Here is an 18,881-nt window from a genome sequence, read left to right as displayed (position 1 = left end):
AAGGTTTATTTTAAAGAGAGTCACCAAATGCTCTCAATTTACAACAAGCCAAGGAAACCAGTCAAAATTTCCTAGTGAAAACATCCATCAGGAGAAATAAAAGTCCAAAGGCCAGGAGGAAGCTAATGCCTTATAGCCTCCCCCACCACTCAAGGTCAGACAGCTAACTAGCCTTGCAGCTGCCAGATTAGCACCACTTGCATAGGTTCCATTAGGAGGGCCTCACTGTGAAACCACTTACAACCCCAAAGCCAAAACAAGCCTGAGCAAATGCATGGCACTTCCATAAAGGGTGGCTTTGGGATAAGAGGGGATCCTTTACTGTAAATAAAACACTTGTTTTCTCTTAAACATGTATAGAGTTTATTTAGAAGGAAAACAGTAATGCTTTCTGTATGGTTCATAAGCATAATGGTTTCAGATGGGTACATAAGTGTAATGGTTTCAGTTAGGTGTAGTTCTCGTTTCTCTAATGGTCCTTAAATGGACTTAGCCACATAGGCTTATTTTCCTCACTTGCCAAGGATCATAACTTACACGCAGGCTTACTTCCCCCGCCAGCCACTTGGCTTATAACTTCTATGCAGGGTTATTTTCCTCACTTGCCACTTTGGCTCATAACTTCCACACAGCCTTTCCCCCTCACTTGACACTTAGGCTCATATCTTCCACACAAAACACAGTTTTCTCTCCCACTCCACAGCATCTCACTCAACTCCTCTCCCTGACACATACTCCATTAACTCTCTCTCTACCAACCAGTCCTCTCTGCTCCCTAAGGTACAGCTACCATGTAATGATGACACACTTCAATAGGGTTGCCAATCTCCAGGTAATACAGAAAATATCCTGCTATTACAACTGATCTCCAGCTGATAGAGATCAGTTCACCTGGACAAAATGGCCACTTTGGCAATTGGACTCTATGGCATTGAAGTCCCTCCCCAAACCCCGCCCTCCTCAGGCTCCGCCCCCCAAAAACCTCCCACCAATGGGGAAGAGGGACCTGGCAACCCTACACTTCAATCAGCTATCCTGCCCCACTTCTTACTGTAGAGGCCTACATTTTAAATCACAGAAGCATACATATAAAATCCTCCATTAAAACACAAATAAAACACACACACAATATTTATATATCAAAACACCACACATAACTATAAAACATCTGAAAATATTGGCCCTTGTTGTATGTGCTGATTCTTCCCATTTTCTATCAATTTTAGCTCTTTTCAGCTAGAAAATGTGTGTGTGTGTATAAGGTGGCATATAGCTTGTAGTGATAGGTCCCACTCCAAACAACGTGCATTCATTTGAAGGCTGGGAATGAGCCTACATGCATAGCGCTATATACGTACATGGTTCTTTTGAAAAGCAGTGTTGCTGTTCACATGGGGTGAACGGTTTGTGCTCAGTACAAATGCCTGAAACTTTCAAATAAATATATATACATAGGGGTAGGGCTCAGTTCTGTTCCCCACTATATACATTCAATCTATGCACACCGAAGGCATGAGAAAGGACTTTTTGGATCATAAAATTTTAAGCCAAACTGCATTACACAGCTAATATTACTGCTCATAGTTTTTCATTAATTTTATTTTGTACCAAAGTGCATTCATTGGATGGTTAATGCTTTCCTATCTACTGTCAACAGATCAGGAAAAGTAATAAGCACAGCAAATAAGTTCTGGTTCAAGTCACAATATTACTCACCTCTGGGACTTACACCTTACAGATAAAAAATCTTGCTCCAAGTGAGGAACTTCTACTTCCTTTTAAAATGGAGTCAATTTCTAAAGGTTTTAAGTAGAATTTTTCTTATCTAATGTGACAACAATTGCTAAATACCTTCACTCATTTATTGCTGTGTAGATACCGTTTCGCGGCCACTTTATGTTGTCCCCTGATATGATAATAGCAGTGGCCACAGAAGGGTTAATAACAGCCAGCAAAAGGGCATACTTGGCAGTTTTTACAGAAATCTTTGTCAGCCCCAATTACATGTGAATCACATCCACTATGTCAGTTTTGATGCTGTTCTGCCCCAAATATATGATACATTTTAAAGACGGCATATGGCAACAGGATAACACTGCTGTCATGAAAACATGATTTTCAAGAGGAGAGCTGACACTCAAATGATTATTTAGTCAAACTGTATAGCTGCTCTTTACTTTAAGATTATTCACTAGGAATATGAGGCAGTAAGTATGCAGCAGGGCCCAACTTCACTATCAGTTCTTAAAAGATGTGTTAGAGACTGAGCATGAAAAGACTAACATTTGCAGATTTATATTATGTATTCTGAGTTCTCATGAATAAGGGATCAGTGATTTTATTGGATTTTCACTATTAATGCATAACAGCTTGCTGAGAGCAGACATCCAAAACAGTGTCTAAATCCAGACATAACATTTTTGAAATAAATTCCTTTAATCTGAAACATAGAATTATGTAGCATAAAGCTATTTGGTCACTGTTGGTTCAGGAAAAAAAAAACATAGGACACAATACTAATATTTAACTAAACACATACTAAGTGCTGGTCTCTAATCACAGAGTATATTTCCCCCCAGAGAACAAGTTATTTTACTTCAGATAACTGAAATGATTTCACTGTTTGTTTTTTACATATATATTATCATTCATGTATTGTGTCTGTATACACGGATACCATGTGTTGCGAAGCTATAAAATGTATTGTTAAGCGTGGATAAAATGGTGCCAGGAGGGTTTACATTTGTTATGCACTGGAGAGCTTTCTGGGTCAAGCCAAGCCTGTACAAAAGAGATGGGCTTCACTTGAACCAAGAGGGAACCACACTGCTGGAGCTTAATATCAAAAGGGTGGCAGAGGTGTGCTTAAACTAATCCCCTGTGGAAAGATCACAGGAGCTGGGAAGCTTCCAGCTCAGTACAACTCAGTCCAAAGAAATGATAGTGTAAATCAGGGGTGGGGAACCTTTTTTCCCCGCCATTTGGATATTTATAACATCATTCATGGGCCATACAAAATTATCAACTTAAAAATTAGCCCACCAAGCCCCAAGCAGGCAGCTGCCCCAGATTACTTCCCCCCCGTGCGGGGAAGCAGGCAGGTATCCAACCAGTGGCACACAGGATGGTCTGTTGCACCAGCCGGATGTAGCAGTCCAGCCGCATGCCAGAATTGCTCCTGCTCCGCATGGTTGGGGCTGGATTCTATAGCCGGCTCCTGCTACCTCCTCCTGCAGGGATGAAATGAGGACATAGTGGCTAAGAACTTTCTAAACCTAGGGAACCCCCCCCCCCGCACATTCTGGCCCTGCCTCCTTTAACTCCTCCATTGTCGCCATTTCCACCCCCTGCCCTCTTGTAGTACAGAGGGAATAAGTTTCTCCATGGTCCGGATGGGAAAGGGTTAACACAGTTTCTTGGGCGGTTCTAGCAGCTCCATAGCTAACGACTCTTCTGCAATGGGGGAAAAGGTTCCTTTTCTCGGTAAAACAAACTCACATCTGCCTTGAATAGAGACTATTCTCGTCCGTGGGAGGGGGCAGATCACCAATCTTCAATGCTTCTGAGCTAGAGATCTGTCAGGACCCACAAAGGGGCAGACCAAATGATTTCGCGGGCCTTAAATGGCTTCCGGGCTTAACATTCCCAATCCCTGGTGTAAATGCTCAGGTAGTATTGGTAGGAGCACAGCAGAATTTAGGAGTGAAAGTATAATGGCAAAGCAGGGCCATTTGCAGAGACAAAAGGGTGCAGGGAGGCAAGGGTTACTGGAGAGGGAAACACGTTGTAGGTGCCTATGTTGCAATGCTGGAAGCCTCCAAGCCAAGATAGGGAAGCTCAAAGTCTTAGTGCTTAAGGAAAATTTAGATACAGTGGATATTTCAGAAATTTTTTGAAATGGGGTAAATCTGTGGGATATGGTCATCCCTGGGTATAATCTCTATAGGCAGGACAGGGAAGAGCATTTTGGAGTAGATGTCACATTGTATAGCAAAGAGGGCATAGAGTCAAATAAGTTAGAAAACATTTGGGAATGAACTCCCCAACAGAAGTGATATGGGTGGAGATATTGGGCCCTATGGGTTACTTAAAAGTGGAGATGCACTATTGCTCACCTGATCAAACCTTTGAAGCTGATTTTAAGATGGAGAGAGAAATAAGGGAGGTGCCTAAAGCAGATAATGTTGTGATACTGGGTGACTTCAATTGTCCTCATATTGACTGGATAAACATGGGCTTGAACCATGCTGTAGAAATGATATCCCTAGACATCATAAATGTCTGTGCGCTGGAACAGCACTGGTCACAGAGCCAACCGGAGGAGTCGTGATCTTGGACCAAGTTCTGAGCAGGGCTCATGACCTTGTGCGAGATGTAGATGTTGTCGCACCAGTTGGAAACAATGATCATAATGCTCTTCATTTCAGCAATTGTTTCAATGGAAAGTTACCTCTAAAGTTCAAAACAATAACATTTGACTTCAAAACAGGACTCTTTAAAAAATGAGGGGAAGCTCATTAGCTAATTAGTTAGAAGGAAGCTGAAAAGGAAAAACAAGGAAGTCAGATCCCTAGAAGATGCTTGGAAGCTATTAAAACCACACTAATTGCATCCCAGATAGAATGCATTCCCTAGGTTTAGAAATGTACTGTCAACACTAAAGGGATGTCTCCATGGTTTACAACCCAAACTAAGAAAGCCATAAAAGGCAAAAGACTTCTTTTAAAAACTGGAAGATCTGTCAAAAGTCTGGGACTTTTTAGTTTAAAAATGAGAGCGCTAAGAGGGGGACAAAACAGAGGTTTATAAAATTATACATGGAGTAGAGAGAAAGGACAAAGAGAAATTTTTTCTTCCTCTCCCGAAACACTTGAACTCAGGAGCACCCCATGAAATTGATGGGTACCCAATGGCATTGATTCATTCAGGACAGGCAAAAGAAAATACTTCTTTTCTCAACAAGTGATTAAAAGGTGGAATTTACTGCCAGATGATGAAATGATTGCAACAAGTATAGATGGTTTTAAAAGGGAATTAAATGCACGGACAATAGGCTACTAGCCATGGTGACCAAAGAGAACCTCCACATTCAGCGGCAGTAATCCTCTCAAATCCAGGAGGGAATATCAGGGGAACGCTTTAGCCTCTATACCCTGTTGTTGGCGCTCCAAATTTACTGCTCATCTACGATATGAGACAGGATGCTGGACTAGATGGACCATTGTTTTGATCCAGCAGGGCTCTTCTTATGTGCCTATAATACAAGCTGAAGATTGTATAAATTTCTATCTATATTTGTGTGGAGAGTTTAAATAACTGGATTAAGCCCTCTAAATGTGTAAATTTTATTGGGAAAAAACCCAATATTATTCTATTGTTTGAATAACTAATTTCTTTTTGATGTTGAAAATACATTTAATCTGTATTCCATTATATAAAAATAAAACTATTAAAAAAGAAAAAGAAAATACATTTAATCAGATTCAGAACACAAACTGGCAGCATACTGGTCGCTCTGCCCCCCGGCATGCCCCGGGAACACCCGGGGCTTTGTGGGGCTTTGCACTGGTGTGGGGCTTTGCACTGGTGGGATGCTGGTGGAAGGCCCAGCCAGTGTCCCTGGGCAGTGATGCCATGGCATCCCCGGGACAACGGCATCCAGATCCCCTTGCTGGCATCCATGCCAACCTGTATGGTGTAAGTGGCACAGCCGCTGGTGGCTGTGCCACTTACACCAACACAGCCCTCTCCTGGCCTCCTCAGGAATGGGTTGTAGGTCTACAGCAGTAACTCTGCCCCAGACAATTGGCCCATAGCCATTGGAAGAACAATCCCAGGCTGTGCATGGAGAGATCACAGGAATTGTACCTCCTTGCAAGCACTGGGTTTTGTTCTTGATGTTCCTTTGGGAGAGCCACTCCTAGCCCTTACATCTTTCCAGCTGAGTAGCAAGCGTGACATTGTTTCTTTGCTAACTTGATGTCACAGATTGAGAAAGAAGGAGAAATTGAGGATGCATGAAGAGACATAAATAGGTCACCACACCCCCTTGACTTTGTATTATGCAAGAAGCTTCAAAACATTAGATATATTTGAATTTGTGTGGATTTCCATTCCAGCTGTGATCTTGTAAATGTTTACAATCAATAAGACTGTAATTAGTGGATCCACTAAATGGAAGAAAGCCATTACAAGAGATTTTGTTAGTCAGTCATGTTTCAGGTATCTGAAGAAGTGAGCTGTGGCTCACGAAAGCTCATACCCTACCAGAAAATATTTTGTTAGTCTTTAAGGTGCTACTGGACTCTTGCCCTTTTTGACTACTGCAAACAGACTAACATGGCTACCCACTGTGAATTAACTTCTATCTAATTTATCTTTAGGTATACCCAATAAACAAAAGGAAGGGTCCTTCTTCATTTTAGAATTAATCAAATTATTAGTTTCATTTAATACTTTTCTCCAAAAAAGATTTACACATCCACCATGCATGCATAAATGTTCCTTTCTCATTTCCACATTTCCAACATAAATCTGAATCTCCTTTTTTCATTCTACTTATCATAACAGGGGTAATATACCATCTATAAAACATTTTATATAGATTCTCTCATTTCATTGGTAAATGTAAATTTATATTCTTTTCCCCATAAATTTCCCCATATTTCCAGATCAATATTATATCCTAACTCCTTCATCCATTTCACCATCACTGGTTTAATCCTTTCTTGTTCTAGATTCATTACAGTTTATAAATCCGTCCTATCAATCAATATAATTTCTAATTTGGATTTATTTTCATTAAATCTCTTCAACTTATCTTTATTAAATATATCTTTTAATTTATAATACATAAACCAATCTTTTATTTTAAGCTCTTCTCTACTCTTTAATAGCCAAACCACTTCCCTACACTCTATAATCTCTCTATAAATATCCATATCTAAATTAAATTATAAACCTCTCTTCATGAAAGCTTCTACTGGATTAATCCAACCTGGAGTTTTGTTTTCAAAAAATCCTTTATATTTTTTCCAGATTTGAAATAAACCATATTTAATAATATGAGAGTTAAATTCTTTATTTACTTTCTCTTTCTCATACCATAAATATGCATGCCATCCGAAACGTAAATTGAATCTTTCCAATTCTAAAAGTTTAATATTCTCTAATAAAATCCATTTTTTTAACCAAATAAAACAAGCTGCTTCATAATACATTCTTAAGTCGGGTAACCCCAAACCTCCTGTCTCCTTTAATTCAATTAAGTTATTATATGCTATTCTGTGTCTTTCTTTTCCCCATAGGAAACTTAAAATGTCTTTCTTCCAACTTTTAAATATATGGACTCCTTTTAAAATTGGTAAATTTTGAAACAAAAAAAGCATTTTGGGTAATATCATCATTTTAATCACAGAAATTCTACCCCATAATGATAATGGTATTTCCCCCCCAATTTTAAAGATCTATTACAATTTGTTGCCATTGTTTAATATAATTATTTTGAAATAAATTAAGATTATTTGGAGATAACCATTTTATGTTCAATAATGAAGCCCGACTTTTTTTATTAATTCTTGTTGCTGTGAGAGGGTCATATTTTTAACCAATATTTTAGTTTAATTTTTATTTATTTTAAAACCTGCAAGTTTCCCATAAACCTCCACTGTTTTATTCCAATTTCCAACTTGCTCATTAGGATTAGTCAGAAAACATACAAGGTCATCTGCATATGCTTTAATCTTAAAATGATTTCTCCCAATTTGAAATCCGTTTAAATCTTCCGTTTGTCTAATCTTTTTCAATAAAACTTCCAACACTAATATAAACAATAAAGGAGAAAGAGGACAGCCTTGTCTAGTACCTTTTTGTAGTTCAAATTGTGGTGATAATATACTATTTATCAACAGCTTAGCTGTCTGATAGCTATATATATTTTCAATAGCTGTTTTAAAATTTGTTTCCACATCCATAAACTCTAATATTTTCTTCATAAATTTCCAATTCACAATATCAAATGCTTTTTCTGCATCCAAAAATATCATAGCTACCGGAATTGCAACGTGTTCTGCATATTCTAAAAGATCTATTACCACTCTAACATTTTGGCTGATCAATCTCCCTGGTAAAAACCCAGCTTGATCCTCATGTATTGTCTGATTTATAACTCTTTTTAATCTGGATGCTAAAATCTCAGCAAACAGTTTATAGTCATTATTTAATAATGAAATAGGTCTATAATTCTTAACATCTAATAAGTCCAAATTTGGTTTGGGTATTAATACTATATTTGCTTGTTTCCAGGTTTGGGGAATAGATCCACTCTGCAAGCAAGCATTCATTACTCTTAATAAATGTGGAGATAATTGCTCTTGAAAAGTTTTATAATAAATTGCTGTAAATCCATCTGCTCCTGGAGATTTATTTAATTTGCTCTTACCTATAGCATCTTTTAGTTCTTCCATAGTTCTTCCATAGTTATTTTAGATTCTAATCGTTCCTTATTTTCTTGTGATATTTTTTCCCAATCAAATTGGTTAAGATAAACATCTATTTCCTTTTCTGATGATAATTTTTTCTATACAAATTTGTTATTACTTTACCATCTTTCTTAATTTTCAAAATTGGTAATTTTTTCTCTTTATGTTTGAGGTGCCATGCTAACATTTTACCTGGTTTATTCTCATGTTCAAAAAATCTTTGTCTGTTAAACATTATTTTCCTTTCAATTTCAGTTGAAAGGTCACAATGACTTCTGGAAAACCGTTGAACCAAACAATCTCTTGGCACGTTGTTTTTAGCTGCAAAGGCTGAGTTAATCCTGTAGGCTGTTATGATCATTCCTTCAACAACATCTTCTTCTTCTTGTAAAAATTCTACCATGAGTTCCTTCAAGAAATTTTTTAGATCTTTTCCTTCAGATTTTTCTTTCAATCCACGTATGTGAATAGAGTTTTCCTTTATTTTTTCAAGCACTGCTATATGGTCTTCCCTTTTCTCTTCCCTTTCTTGGGCCACTTCCGTTGTCATTTCCAGGGTGTCAATCTGCTTTTTCGTATCTTTATTCTCCTGTGTACACTTTTGGAGTTTGGTCTCCATCTTATCCTGACACAGAGTCATAGATGAAATTGAATCTTGCAAGGCAGCAATAGCATTTGTATTTTGAGAGATGGCAACAGTATTTTGACTCAACTCTTGTTGCATTTCTGTAACCTCCTGAAAAGTTTTTGTCAACAACTCATGTAAAGAGTTCAGAGTAACCTCAGGTTTTGATTTAGCCGCCATCTTCACAGCAACAGAAGTGCCTGTTAGAGAAGGTGAAGTGACTGGTGTTATGCTGGAGGCTGAACCTCTGCATTGTTTTAAAGTTTGCTGTACTTGCAGTTGTTTAGCTTCTTTAAAAAATTATTTGGAGTGTTTCTCTCTTTTATCTTTGTCTCCCATTGAACTTAAAAGGCAAGTCTGGCTGAGATTTGTAATCCACAGAGAAGGGGGGGAGATAGCGTTTGTTGTTTAAAGCATCAGTTTGCGATTTTTATTGAGAGTGAAAGTCACACAGTATATAGTTCAAACCTTAGAGAGAGTTTCTAGCACATTATCTTCTTTGTTTTATTGTTCCGTGCCAGTCCTTGTTGCCTGATTTTATATACGTTTTAGTGACTGGCAGAGCAAATTTTTGTGCTGCGCCACAGCTGGCAAAAAGCCCAGTTTCACTTTATGTGCAGTTAGTGAGATTATAGTCAGTAATACGAGTACTTTATTTTCCAAGAACAAGACTGTCAAACACCTCAGTTGTGGACTTAGTATAGTAACTTAAGAGCAGAGCAAAAAAAAAGACTTGCTGTTTTATTGGAGATTCTCCACCGCGTTCCCTGGCTGCCTCTTTAAAATGGTGCCCGCTTCTCAGCTGCACCCGTCAGAGCAATCACCGCCAATTCCTTGGCGGCAATCGCTACAATGATGGGCAGCCCAGTCCAGCATCCTCTCTTACGCCAAGGGGTGCCGCTTGCCAGATGGTGGGGGGCTGTTTTCCTAGCCCCTGGCAGCTTTAAGCCGGCGCGCAATGTGTCGCGCGTTCCGCGGTGTTCCCCCTCCGACCCGGAAGCCTCCTATCAGCTTTCTTCATTGTCCAGCTCTCACATCCATAACATAGTAATAGGGAATATGATGGCATGAATTAACCTGATCTTGGTTGCCAGTGACACATCCTTACATTTAAGAATCTTTTCTATCTCCTTCATGGCTGCCCTTTCCAGTCTCAATCTCCTTCTGATTTCTTGGCTGCAGTCTCCCTTTCGGTTGATGATGGAACCAAGGAATAGAAAGTCTTCAACAATTTGATACATTGAGTATATTAAACAACATTGGTTGCATGTTTGTGATTGCCAGGAAGGCGATCCCTGTGGCAAGTGCATTATCCAGGATGTTACTTTCAGCTTTAGCTTTCCAGCTATAAAATGGAAGTGACCAACATTTTTGAGAGGATAATTGCAGTGTCCTTTGCAAATTAAAAAGATACATAACAATGATGGAAGAATGTGATATAAAACACTTCCTAATTTATTCCTAGAGCATTTCTCTTTTTTGTATAAACTTGTATTTTACGAAAGAGACATTTGAAATAAAAGCCTCTAATGCACTATCTGATCATTAACAGTACAAAATGTTGCAAGCAAATTAGTAAAAACTCAAGAGATTGATAAGCCTTCCTTTTTTTTTCCTTAATGGGGTTCCAAAAAGTTCTAAGTTTAGAATTTGTTGCACACTCCCAGACAGTACATTATTGAGAAAAATACATTACATTTACAGACACTGTGTCTAGCCTTTCATATAAATGGATAGATTTAGCTCTGAAAGTATCACTCTTCCTCACTTCTCATGGCCACACAATATATTACAGCTTTTAGACAGTGCATGTTGAAATGTAATAAAAAAATCTGATTGTCATGGGGAAAGGAAATGGCAACATCCCAGAGCTACTGAAACAATGCTGTTATTACTGTGAAAATCCAAAAATACCATGCTCACTAATAACACTGGGTTCAAACAAAGTCCTATGATTATATCATGATATATATTTAAATGTCTCAGTACTCATTTCATATTTTATTCTAGTTTTACCATTTCAGCCATGGGATGCCACACATGGGACTATTACAGATGTGGTTCTTGCAACAGGAAGATCATTGTCATAGCTGAACCTGCCAAATGATATTAGCCCAGCAAATGTTTCTATGGTGGGGGAATCATAATTTATCAGCTCTAAAATAAGGCTTTGGCATTGCTGGTAAACTGAAGTGGTTAGTCCTAGGAAGTAACTGTATTATGGCTTTCCTTAAGGCAAAAATAGTCAAGCTAGTATCAAAGCCACTGTGCTTGGGCCCAATTTTGGATGTTATACGGAAAAGCAAGTCATTCCTGGTTCCTGTCCCACTGCAAGCTAAAATATCCAGTCAGGAAGATGTTCTGTGCTGAAGACAGTCCATATTGGAAAGTCATGTGACACTTAGGGTGAAAACGCATGGTCGCTTTATCCTCCTTTAATCCCTGTTTCAGCCAGGATTCAGCCAGGATAGAACACATTCGTTTTGCCTAATGTGCGTTCGATCCTGGCTAAAACAGGGATTAAAGGAGGATAAAGTGACCATGCGTTTTCGCCCTTAGTGATAGTGTGCAACATATCTTGTCTATGATGATCTTGAATTTAACGTTATTTTTGCCTTTATTTACAACAGATATAAAGTAAACAAAGGTAAAAATAATAGCTACAGCATAACTACAACATAAGCTTTCTCAAATCTTAGTTAACACATGCAACTAAAGTGGATAGAAAAATTATTCTGAGGTGCTTGTTTCAGGTGCAGCAAATTGAGAGTAGCTGTGAAGTGCTGTAATTGCATACTGTTCTTCAGGTAAAAACCTAACTTTCAGCTGTTGGATGGATACTCTTCCTCTGTTGGTGTTACGCTGATGTCTACAATCCTGACACAGGTGCTGAATTGGCCAGGAAGTTAATTAAAGGAAACTGGAATATGAACTGGTGGTGATATCCACAGAAGCAACCAGATCTGTCCATCTACCTTGATTTGCCAGCTGTGCTGCTCTGTTGTCCATGAACCCTGACATTAGAGGGTATGTCTGTGGTTCCTGTGACATTTACCAAATTCTTGCTGCAGGGAAATATACTGTAGTGATGTGCACTTTGGCTTTTTTGGTGGATAAGAAGTGAGCTGATCATTAGCGAGAGACAGAAATAACTCTCTTTTTCTAACTTTACCCCTAACGTGTCACAATTATATTAGAGAGGTAACAATGTGCTTTCTACTGGCCTCACAATTTGACAAATTATAAATAGTGTGTTGGATAGCAATTGTGTTTCAGGTGAGATAACACTTAGAAAAGGTCAGAACTCTATTTCAATTAATTGCTTCTTTGAGTAGCCACTTACGATGGGTACTTGGAAGAAAGATACATTTACAGGGGATGGAGATGGAGCAGGAAACCAATTCTGTTTGCTTTCAGCAATCACACCCATCCATACTCTATGCCACATGGAACTTGTCAACAGCTGCTGATTAATTAATACGTACTTTGTGGACTGAAGTTAATTCAGCTTAATGGAGCATCACTGAAGCCCATACATTGATCTTTACATTGTGTTCATCTTTTTTGTAGTCTGAAAGCCTGTCAGATTTTGAAATATCACTTCAGACTTATTTACTAAAACACATTCAGTCTATGGAAGCTTTAACGCTACACAGTAGAAAAGAGCAGGAGTCCAGTAACAACTTAAACACTAACAAAATTTCTTGCAGGGTATGAGTTTTCGTGAGTCACAGCTCACTTCTTCAGATAACACGGCTACCTCTGTAAAATAACTAGACTATTACAGAGGACTAAACCGTGTATTTGGTATGGTATTATGAATGAGGAATAAGTTGTATTGGAATATTGGAATAAGTTGTAATATAGAAATTCTGTTAAATTTGTAAGTTTACACATATTTTAAATTATGAAGATTGTTGTATGTTTTGTTGTTGTTGTTTATTTTATTGAATAAATATTTTTTTAAAAGATAACACGGCTACCCATCGTGATCTACCTCTATGTTCACAGTCCTTTTGCTTTGCAGTCCACTCTAAGTATAGTAACACCCTTCTAAGCCCATTGCCTTTAGTGGACTTAGAAGAGTGTAACTTTGTTTAGGATTACATTGATAGTCACATTATATTGAGTTGGATCTAGGCTTTCCCTGACAGAAAAAATCTTCTGTTCATGAAGAAAATCTTTTGTTCCTTATTGGAAGAGCATATTTAGATTTAGTTGCATCTGATACGAAAAACACTAAAGCCAATATTATATTTTTTGTGATCTTAACATTGTAATAGTTCATTAAGTTTACTAAGTATACTAAGCTTAATAATAGTTTACTAAGATGATGATGCTGTGATAGATACAGGGTTAAACTCTGAGACTTGGTAACTGTCAGCCAAAGCCAGCAAGCAGTGGGCGCAGTCTGGAGAGCTGATAGGCTTCTTTTTGGAGGGAGAGAGGAGCTCTTGAGCAGATAGGTCTGAGTTCCTGAACTGTGTGGTGGTGTGGCGAGACTCTGAGAACACTTGTTCATATACTTCCTCACTTGTTTAGAACCAAACCTGAGTAGTGACAAGGGGAAGATGGTGGCAGTGTGTGATGGCCCTTTCTTCAGTCACTTGGAAGGAGGTGGCTTCTGAAACAGGGAGACTCCTGACTCAGTGTTTTGGGGCAGAGAGATATGTTTTCGCAGGAGGTGGGCGAATCTAAGGAGTGGGAAAGGTTGTGGATGAACCTCCACTCACTGGTATTTTGTGTGTGCTAGGTTAGTCTGAGTCTACACCAAGTATTTGAGTCCATGAATATTTTGAATAACATCTGAGTATATTACTGAGTATCCTGAAGAAACTGAACTTTGAACTAAGAACTGTGCCTGTAACCATCTAAGATTTTGAACTGCCTGAAATCATTTAAGCTTTGTGCCTCTCCTGAAGAATAACCAACAATCAAACAACCTTTCTGTAAATAAAAAAACATCATTTTATTCATTCTTTTAAATTCAGCTTCAGCCTCTAAACCTTTCTATTACTACTGGGGGGAAGGAAAGGGAAACTCTCCTCACAAGAGCCAGGATGACATAATGTGCGGTATAGGAGTATTAAATCCTCCTCTCAGCTACTAGTAACTGGGGTCACTTATGCATGGTCGCTTTAGCCTCCTTCATTCCCTGTTTCAGCCAGGGCCATGTCCATACTGGGTGTTTGCGGCGCCAACTTCTGCGTGCTTTCCTTGCATGTTTCCACTTACTCTGTTCAAAGGATCTCCGAAGCGTCATCAGAGCGCAATTTCTCCGTGGTAAGAGGATCCGCTTATACGGCGAAGTAAAAAAATGAAGCATCTTCCTCACCGGGAGCCTTACAGTGGGAACATGCAATCAGTGTTGAATCCACTTCCTGCTGCCAGCCCACTTCCTGCTGCCAGCCAACCACCCCACTCCTCCCGCCTCCCTAAGGAACGCTGGACCAATCGCCGTCCTCTTGCCTCCAGCGCCGACTGGGCAAGTGTGGGAGCCCGTTGATCCCGGCTTATCACATGCAGCGAAGAAAGGCAGCGCGGTGGGAACAGAAATTTAAAGTCGAGTTGGATTCTTGTGTTCTGGACACGTTGAAATTGCGAGGTAAGTTGCTAGTGCGTTCACGGGCCAGGATCAAGTTTTTGAAAATGCACGTTGCCTCATTCCTTTTCGGCTCAACCCCGTTTCAACCTTAAACTAACGCGGCTTTTCCCATTCCTCTTCTTGCCCGAGTGAAACGGTCTTTCCTAGCTGCAACCCGATCCAAAGAGAGTGCAGAACGCCTGCCTCGCATTGAGCTTTCCCCGCCCCCTTTCCAAACCCCTCTTCTGTTCTGTTTGCTGATAGCCATACAGGGGAAGCAGCGAAGATTGGCATCTCTCACAGCCAATCACGAAGAGGCAGGGATTCAATTGCTTCCTGCTTCCTGGGAGCTCTTTCTGAGAGAAAGAAAGGCTTTTTAAAAATAAGGCTTGGATTTCGCCCCCCCTTCTTTCAAATGGCTCAATTTTTTGTTTTTTTTGTCTTAAAATGCTGGGGGGAAGGAGGTGAGCTGGTGGGACTTGATTTGAATTTGGGAGACTGCTTTCCTGTATTGATGCCCCCAATTTGCACACCGTTTATTCCTTGATCATTCAAGCCAATGCATACAGTTTTCCCCAACCCTGGTTGCTTTGATCCTGGCTGAAACGGGGAATAAAGAAGGGTAAAGTGAACATGCATAATCAGCCTGGCTGAACTTTGTGAGGGTCCAAAAAAGGTGGGGAAACAAGAAGTAGAGAAACTCCTTCCCCGCTTCCTCACAGATGCCCTGACCTGGATAGCCCAGGCTAGCCTGATCTCATCACATCTCAGAAACTTAGCAGGGTCAACACTGGCAAGTATTTGGACCAGAGACCTCAATTCAATTCAATAACCTTTAATATGCATAGTACAAAAGACAGCTCAGACAAGAGGCCTCCAAGGAATACCAGGGTCATGACATGGAGGCAGGTAATAGCAAACCACTTCTGAACCTCTCTTGCCTTGAAACACCAGGGGTCGCCCCAAGTCAGATGTGACTTGACCATGCACAAAAAAGAAAATATAATGATGTTGTTTTCATGCTTCATGCATTGACTGCAGTGGTATCTGTGAGGGACAGGAGGCTCTCCTGCCCTTGAAAGGAAAAACAGCCACTCAGCTGTTTCATCCCTGAGCCTACAGGAGTGGTGCTTTAGCATCCAGCCACCTTTCAGAGGGGGATGGCATGTTGGAGGAAAGCACAGGAATTTTAATGCAGATCTGCCTCAGGGACAGTGCAGTCGTAGTTTGGATCAGCCTCAGCAATAGAGCAGACAGATTGAAGGGTACCTCTGCCTAGTAGTGTGGCAGAGTTGCTTAGTTCTCCTTCTGGGAGAGGAGAGAGTACCTAGTTGTTAGCCCTGACTCTGGTGATGAGCAGACTTTTACCATTTACTCTGACTCTTGCAAAAGGGCAGACTGGTGTGAGTGTAATCCTCTGTGTGTGTGTGTGAGAGAGAAAGGATCCAACCTAGTGGCTAATCTGTAGAAGCCTATTTCTCCATTTTTCATAGTTCTAGAATGTGGGACCTCCAAAAGGAAGTACTTCTTCATTCAAGTAGCAATTAAATAGTAAAATTCACTGCCCATAGACATAGTGATGGCCATTAACACATATACCCTTAAAAAGGATGATACAGATTCATAGTGGATAGGTTCATCAATGGCTACTTGCTATGATGCATAAAGGAAGCCTGCATATTCAGAAGCGGTATACCTCTGAATACCAGCTCTAGGATACAACATAAGGGAAAAGCCCTGGTCTCAGTTCCTTGTTAGTTTGTCAGTTGGACTAGATGGAACACTGGTAGGGTGCCTCTTACGTTCTTATTGGTCTGGAATTTCATAGCTCTTTTCCTAGCTCCATTTATTACCAATTTGTAAGTTATATATATTGTAATAAAAGGCACTCTATCTGGAACATATATAGTGCATGAACTTCTGTTGCTTAGTTGTTTCACAGACATTAGCAAACAGTATTTGGAATTTAACAAGACCCCTACACATCTTTCCAGCCACTCATGTATAACACTACAAAGCAGAATGATTTCCTACAAATATAATTAATTCTCAATGGGCTAGGGTTCCTGCTGATCTCTTATTTTGCTTTCGAACTGCAACAATTTAGACTATATTAAAAAAATGATGTTGTCTCTCACACTTCATTAATGTTGACAATATCTGGCCTGGAATAGTGCTCCTATATACCCAGTACCTATTATCAAGGAACATTTTTACAAAATTGAGTTATCTCATTTTTTACAATTCTGGAATTTTCTACACCGAACAAGGTTCTTCAAACCATGTGGCCATGCAAAGGACAAGATTTGTCCATTCCAATATATATTAAAGATTCTGTTCTGTATATTACTTCAACCAGGCACGTTGTACTTTTAGCAGTGAATAATATAATCATAGGGACAGTGAAACTGATAATCACCTGTGATGATATGCCAGCAGTAAATATGTACAAAAACTCCTACCTGCTTATCCAAGCACCATATTCTTGGGATCAGTGTAATGTCACATCCACAAACACCTGTGAGATTATGATGGCATTTCCGAAAATCACATGTGGATAAATTGCTCAGCTGAGCAGTTAAATGCATAGGGATGTTACTTTATGTACGTTTCAACATCAAGTGTGGTGGAAAGGGATTTAGCTCTGTTTAGAAGGAAATTCAGGACCCATCTAACTGTGGAACTGTCCCAATCACATCAAAAGGCAAAGCTGTAAGATCAGATCACTGGGGCTCAGTTAATCCTACACAACAAGGGAACAGAAATGTTTCTCATACAAGGGGCCAAGGCTGACCCAGAAGACCAGCTGCATGTACCCTGTTGGGGGTGGCTGAGGAAAATCAGGAGGTGGATGAGCAGCTGATGGGCTTTGACTGTGGAATTGTACAGTCAATAGCTAAAGAACAAAAGGCTTTGTCTGTCTGGGAGCCTGCCGGTAAAGATCAGTGTGCAGAGCTGGATAAAACGCCACAGATTTAGAAAGTGAATGCCTTGGGAAAAGATAAGCAGCAGCCTGCAGCATGGAAGAAAAGCTTCTTATAGATTTCTTCACCCCATGCGCACCCATGAAAAAGAATGTACAAAAGGAAAAGCAGGAACTATGTGGGCCTGAAGAAAATCAGACACAGCATGGAGTTACGGATGAGGCAAAATATGTTACAAACGTCTGTACCCCTTATATGCCCCAGGAAGGCCTTTCTAGGTGGGATCAGGTGCCTACAGCTTGTACCTCAAGGACAAAACTTCCTGTGAGAGCCATCCAGAGACTTGTGAGTGATGTGGGCGAAAGAGAATGGCGATTGTTTTGCTATATTTTGAAATCCTGCCCTCCTTGAGTGATATGATAAACGGACATGGAGCTTAACTCTGCCTGCGTTTAACATGGTAACTGTTGGCAGAGTAATGAGCAAAGGTGCCCAACCTGATTAAAGTGCAGATAAAGCTTTATTCAGGAACTAACATACTTAACAGTGAAGAGGAGAGACAGAGATCATGTCCTAACTACATCACTAGTTGAGAGAGAGACTCAGTGTGGAACTTCTGAGAAGGAGGTTATTGCCCTAAAAGCAGCAATCTGGAGACACATAAGGAATGACACTTAACAGGAGAGAAAGTGCTGACCTCAGTATCCTGTCTAACTGCCTTCTTGCTGCCTCCTGCAGGGTCTTCTTCTCTTTTCCTTTGCACACTAGACATTGTGTGTTCCTGCAGTAACCCATGAGTGAGGTGTCCATATGAAAAGGGGAAGTAGGGCACACATCTACCTCCACCCTGCTAGTTAAATAAATTTTGTAGAAAGGCAGCAGTGCTATCCACAGTATATGTGCATATTGTAATAGGCCTAGCAATAGCAGAAAGGAAGAAAAAGATTGGGGTTTGGAGCCATTTTCTCTCTTCCTTCTCCCCCTCTCCCTTCCTACCTCTGGCTTAAAATCTACAGCAAAGACCTAGAGTTGAAATTGGCTTGAGAACTGGTTCAGGAACAACAAGAAAGGGACTTTCCCCACCACTTATCATAGGGAGGCATTTTGATTTGAAATCTTCTCTCTTTCTCTCTCTCTCTCTCCCCCCCCCCCATGGGACTCTGATATGGGATCTGCTGCCTTGTAGGAGTCCTCCATGCTTCAGCTTCTGCTTTGTCTGTAAAACTAAATAAAGCAAATACAATAAGTGTCCAGTGCTCTCTTTCCCA

Source organism: Euleptes europaea, chromosome 12 (genome assembly GCF_029931775.1).
Source record: "Euleptes europaea isolate rEulEur1 chromosome 12, rEulEur1.hap1, whole genome shotgun sequence".
Taxonomy (NCBI): domain Eukaryota; kingdom Metazoa; phylum Chordata; class Lepidosauria; order Squamata; family Sphaerodactylidae; genus Euleptes; species Euleptes europaea.
The sequence above is the reverse complement of the archived record's forward strand: the minus strand, read 5'-3'. Positions refer to the sequence as shown.